The sequence below is a fragment of the Coregonus clupeaformis genome, unplaced genomic scaffold (assembly GCF_020615455.1).
Source record: "Coregonus clupeaformis isolate EN_2021a unplaced genomic scaffold, ASM2061545v1 scaf3494, whole genome shotgun sequence".
In the NCBI taxonomy this organism is placed as follows: Eukaryota; Metazoa; Chordata; class Actinopteri; order Salmoniformes; family Salmonidae; genus Coregonus; species Coregonus clupeaformis.
In genome coordinates, this window is record NW_025536948.1 from 34963 (window position 1) to 41542 (window position 6580).

Sequence of the window (6580 nt, forward strand, 5' to 3'; positions counted from 1 at the left end):
TGCAGTGTTTCTTAATCCTGGTCCTGGGGAACCAAAGGGGTGCACATTTTTGGTGTACAGTATTGTTTTTGCTTTACACACCTGATTCAAATCATCAAAGCTTGATGATGAGTTGATCATTTGAATCAGCTGTGTAGTGCTATGGCGAAAATGTGCACCCCTTTGTGTCCCCAGGACCAGGATAATAAAACACTCCCTTAGTGCCCCTAGCTGCAGCTAGAGCGTGCTTGCGCCAAACCTTCTAAGCCAAAAAAAACTTCAGTGGTAACAATTCAGCAAAATTCCATGCACTATTCTTTCGCTCATAATCCTCATTGGTGTAGTACTTTCCTCCATTATCCTCCATCTGTGGCAGGCCAAACATCTCCTTAGTACATTCATACCCTTGGCTGAGGGCCTCCAACTAGACCTGCTGTCACCAATATTGGAGAAGAATAAAAAGCCCCTGCTAACGTTTCTGCTGCCCCACCAAGTGCTGCATATTTACAGTATTTCCACATCTCTTCTTTGATCTTTTCCTGTGCCTTCTTATAATCCTGGTTGGTGTAGTACAGTCCTCCATTATCCTCCACCACCTGCTCTATCTTCCTCAGCAGCTCTCTGACCTGAGTGCGGTTTTCTCTCTTGACATTGATGATTGAGTGATATCTGTTCCCACAGCTTGTGACAAGTTTCGCCTCCTTGCTCTCTTTCAGAAACTCAGAAACGGATTTGTTCCCTATCTGATCTTCACCAGTGAACAGCACCATGGTGTACATTGAGGCATCTTCCCCAAAGTTCTCCTGGATCCACTTCACAGCGTTCCTCTCCTCCTCTGTGAACCTCCCCAGCCTGATCACCAACAGGAACACATGGGGTCCTGGAACTGACATGTAGATGCACCTTTCTAGTTCACTTTTCATTTGCTTTACACTCATTGTTATGTCAAAGGAGTCCTGGTGTGTCAATCACATCGATCTTCCTCCCCTACACCTCTCCACTCCCTTTCTTACACTTTGCAGTGACAGACTTAGCTTTGGCCTCCCACTTCTAAAGCACCTCTGTCCCCAGGATAGTGTTTCCTGTTGCACTCTTCCCCACTCCAATCTTACCCACCAGAACAATCCTCAGATCAGATGGCTGCCCTGAATCTGTGAAACAGACAAGAAGTGGGGGATGCTTGAGTTGATCATATAAGCAAGCTTCTAGATAAGATAGAGAGGAACATGTGTTCTGTGTGCATGTGAAGCATGTGGATGCGTACCTTGACATTGACCGGTGAAGGTTTGCAGACACAGTGTTACCAACAATAGAATCATCGAGTCCTTCCTCTTCTTTGTGCCATCTCGACAGCTACAGCGACCAACCAAAATCACAGAAACAGACAATGATGTCATTATTAAGGTTGTAAAGTTCTGGTAAACTGTCTCAAACACCCAGGTTTTCCAGAAATCCCGGTTGTAAGACTCCCCGGGATCAGGAAGGAAATAAATGGAAATCCCAATATCCTACAACCAGGACTTCTGGAAAACCAGGGAATTTTAGGGAAATTACTGGAATTTTTGGGGAAATTACTGGAATTTTGCAACCCTCGTCATTCCCAACAAAACCAGTCCACACTTCTACAGTGACTCATCAGATAATGTATGGCAGCGTTCACAGATGGTTAAACCAATTAGAATATATTCTTAGCTGATTTATATAACAATCTAAACAATAGGCTTACTCTGCTTCACATCCCCTGCCATTACATGGTTGGAGAGTTATTTATCCAATAGAGCCCAGAGAGTGTTCTTCAATGGAAGCTTCTCTAACATGAAAAATGTACAGTGTCTACACTGAGCAAAAATACAAACACAACATGTCAAATGTTTGTCCCATGTTTCATGAGCTGAAATAAAAGATCCCACATATTTTCCAGACGCACAAAAAAGCTTATTTCTCTAAACATTTTTGCACAAATTTGTTTACATCCCTGTTAGTGAGCATTTCTCCTTTGCCAAGATAATCCATCCACCTGACAGGTGTGGCATATCAAGAAGCTGATTAAACAGCATGATCATTACACAGGTGCACCTTGTGCTGGGGACAATAAAAGGCCAATCTAAAATGTGCAGTTTTGTCACACAACACAATGCCACAGATGTCGCAAGTTTTGAAGGAGCGTGGAATTGGCATACTGACTGCAAGAATGTCCACCATAGCTGTTGCCAGACAATTCATGTTAATTCCTCTACCACGAGCCACCTCAACGTCATTTTTAGGTATTTTGCAGTATTAAAAAAATATAAAATAATAATAATACAACTTAATTCATGATGGTTTTATTTGATTTTAGTTAGTTTTGGAGTGAAAGATAATAGTTTCAGTACAGTTTTAGTTTTAAAAACAGGTTTATTTTATTTTTAGCTTACTAAATAGTTTTTCATTATTAGTTTTTGTTTATTTTAACCTTGCTATGGAGGAGGGAGGTCAATGACCTCAACATCAAGTGGTTTTAGATGTACAGTTGAGGTCGGAAGTTTACATACACTTAAGTTGGAGTCATAAAATTCGTTTTTCAACCACTCCACAAATGTATTGTTAACAAACTATAGTTTTGTCAAGTAGGTTAGGACATCTACTTTCCAACAATTGTTTACAGACAGATTATTTCACTTATAATTCACTGTATCACAATTCCAGTGGGTCAAAAGTTTGACATACACTAAGTTGACTGTGCCTTTAAATAGCTTGGAAAATCCCAGAAAATGATGTCATGGCTTTAGAAGCTTCTGATAGGCTAATTGACATCATTTGAGTCAATTGGAGGTGTACCTGTGGATGTATTTCAAGGCCTACCTTCAAACTCATTGCCTCTGCTTGACATCATGGGAAAATCAAAGAAATCAGCCAAGACCTCAGAAAAGAAATTGTAGACCTCCACAAGTCTGGTTCATCACTGGGAGCAATTTCCAAACGCCTGAAGGTACCACGTTCATCTGTACAAACAATAGTGCGCAGTATAAACACCATGGGACCACACAGCCGTCATACCACTCAGGAAGGAGACGCGCGTTCTGTCTCCTAGAGATGAACGTACTTTGGTGCGAAAAGTGCAAATCAATCCCAGAACAACAGCAAAGGACCTTGTGAAGATGCTGGAGGAAACAGGTACAAAAGTATCTATATCCACAGTAAAACAAGTCCTATATCGACATAACCTGAAAGGCCGCTCAGCAAGGAAGAAGCCACTGCTCCAAAACCGCCATAAAAGTAAAAGCCAGACTACGGTTTGCAACTGCACATGGGGACAAAGATTGTACTTTTTGGAGAAATGTCCTCTGGTCTGATGAAACAAAAATAGAACTGTTTGGCCATAATGACCATCTTAATGTTTGGAGGAAAAGGCGGTAGCTTGCAGCGAAGAACACCATCTCAACCGTGAAGCACTGGGGTGGCAGCATCGCTGTGGGGTGCTTTGCTGCAGGAGGGACTGGTGCACTTCACAAAATAGATGGCATCATGAGGAAGGAAAATTATGTGGATATATTGAAGCAACATCTCAATACATCAGTCAGGAAGTTAAAGCTTGGTCGCAAATGGGTCTTCCAAATGGACAATGGCCCCCAAGCATACTTCCAAAGTTTAAAAATGGCTTAAGGACAACAAAGTCAAGGTATTGGAGTGGCCATCACAAATCCCTGACCTCAATCCTATAGAAAACATGTGGGCAGAACTGAAAAAGCGATGTGCGAACAAGGAGGCCTACAAACCTGACTCAGTTACACCAGCTCTGTCAGGAGGAATGGTTCAAAATTCACCCATCTTATTGTAGGAAGCTTGTGGAAGGCTACCGAAATGTTTGCAAGTTAAACCATTTAAAGGCAATGCTACCAAATACTAATTGAGTGTATGTAAACTTCTGACACACTGGGAATGTGATGAAAGAAATAAAAGCTGAAATAAATAATTCTCTCTACTTTTATTCTGACATTTACATTCTTAAAATAAAGTGGTGATCCTAACTGACCTAAGACAGGAAATGTTTACTATAATTAAATGTCAGGAATTGTGAAAAACTGAGTTGAAATATATTTGGCTAAGGTGTATGTAAACTTCCGACTTCAGCTGTATATGCCATTTGGACTGGAAGCTATGAAAATGTGATCTGTATGTGAATTAATATCCACAGCTGTAATAGGATAAATATTTCTAAAAAAATCAAAGGTGGGGAATTTTGAAAAAAATTAAAGTATAAAATCAGGGAAGTGGTGAACTGGAATTCTAACAAAAGTAGTATGGATGATGGGGGTCAGTGACTTTACATTATGTGGATTTATATCTCCATTTCACCTAGATATGGAGCACCCTTAGTGTTAGTAACTAATAAAAAATATTGGGCCTCTATGCAATGTGTAATCTTCATATTGGGTTAACCCTCCTGAATGGAAATTGCAAAACATATTTATTTTTGCTTACATGCAATCACCTGTATTGGACTTTTATGACGGTCCCTAAACCAACTAAGTGCCAGAAAAAAGCATATTGCCTACTTTCAGGCTCTGTAAAGGGAAGCGACTAACGGTAAAAAAAATATATATTTTTAAAAAATATCACTCTCATCATCCTAGCACCTTCCGTCTGAGAACTATTGATGAGCGAACTCCGAATGTCGAAAGTCAAAACAAATTTACTCCGGTCATCAACCATGCATAAAGACCTGGCATGAAAGCGTCAATAAACCAGTTGCTATACAGTTATTCAACTATTGTAGAGGGACTGCATTTGAAAACGGCTGGCTAAAAACTGGCACATTTACAGTAATATTGATTCATGTGCACTGTCCCTGTAAAACGAAAATAAACAAAATAAAGTAGAGTAGATTGTTGAAGAGCGTTTAGCAAATATTACTGCTACGGTATCCAAGTTGAATACTCACTTTTACTGCAGTTAAATGATCTGTGAATTGGTGCCTCCTCTTGTGACTATGAGCTGAAGCAATGTGCAGCACCATACACATTATGAGTTTCGTTTTCCCTGCACATATTATAGTTTCATTTTCCATGCATATAGTTTCGTTTTCCTGTAACTAGTACGTTCTAGCCAATCAGAAAGTGTTTTAGGCCAAAACCCAATCCAGGGCAGGGATAAATTATGATCAAGTACTCTCCTTGGCCTTGTACCAACAACCATAAAACAAGTGAAAACATTTGTCGATAGAGAGCATCTGTATACAGAGTCTGTCGTGCCATACTTCAGCAACAACACAGTGAAAGCATTTTATGCATAATTATTGTATCCAACAACAGGTTGTATACTACGAGTTTATTGAGCCTCTACTTATGTTGTGCTGTCTATAAGACAGCTTAGCATGGGTAGTAGCAAAGCAATGTTAGAGAGTATTAGGAAGGGTGCTCTTTGGATGAAAGGGTCTTGGCAATAATGAAAACTACTGTACTTTCCAAGGCACTGATATCTGATACTTGATATGAGCACAGATTTGTATAGATTTGTATGGGTGTATGGCTCGGTTTAGGCCCAATCTCTCTCCTCCTGCCGCACTTAGCCTCCACACAGTTTTTGAGTGCTTATATATCATGCTAGGTCATATCAAGTTGCACTGCCACATAGAGTTTTGAGAGCGCGTAGAAAGCGCTTAGGTAGCCTGACGGTCAGGCGGCCGGCAACCAGAAGATGGGTTGCCAGTTCGAAACCCAGGTCCGATGGGAAGAATCTGGCGGGAAGTGAGCGGGAGGTTTGCAGGTATCAAATCTTAGATTATGTTGTGCCCTTGAGCAAGGCATTTAACCCCCACAACAACAGCTCCCGGGCCGCCCAGTGTGGCAGCCACCCGCACCTCTCCAAAACCTGTATGCATCTTTTTTGGAGGGATTGGGTTAACAGTGGAAGTCACATTTTGATTGGACCTTGTGTGTAATTGACCAATAAAGTGATCTTAATCTCAATAACAGACAAGATAGTTACACTCTTTATTTTATTTAACCATTCACCAAACATATTAATCAGACCTGTTTTGCAGTAAAAGAAAAACAGTGATAAAACAGACACAACTTTCTGTGTTGCTGACCCCATAAACATGTAAGGGAAGGGTCGTTCCACGAATAAGAGTACGTTCTGCGCCCCTTTAATCTGCGGCCCGGTCGTACTTAATCTGTGGAACAGACAGGAATGAATTGGGGGATGCTTGAGTTGATTATATAAGCAAGCTTTTGTGTGTGTGTGTGTGTGTGTGTCTGTGTGTCTGTGATTGTGTGTGTGTGTCTGTGCGTGTGTATGCCCACGCATGTGATGCATGTGGATGTTTACCTTGACATTGACCAGTGAAGGCTTGCAGACACAGTAAACAGGAACAGAATCGTCTGAATCCCTCCTCTTCCTTGTGCCATCTCGACAGCTCAGCGACCAATCAAAAAGCATGGAAACAGACAATGGTATCATTAACACAAAATCAGCGGTGCGTTCAGTTCGATTCAACATTTGCTATATTGTGGCGGTTTGTACTGCGGCAGATTTTCCCAAAGCGGTGTGCAACATTCTTCAACAGCCTTTGAGGTACGTTTGCTCCTGTTTGTGGGTGTCGCCTGATCAATATGGGTGT

At 41.1% G+C, this 6580-nt stretch overlaps 1 pseudogene; it reads right to left on the reverse strand.

The window, feature by feature from the left end:
* Positions 1-6368, reverse strand: LOC123490067 (annotated as a pseudogene).
* Positions 6369-6580: the final 212 nt, after the last annotated feature.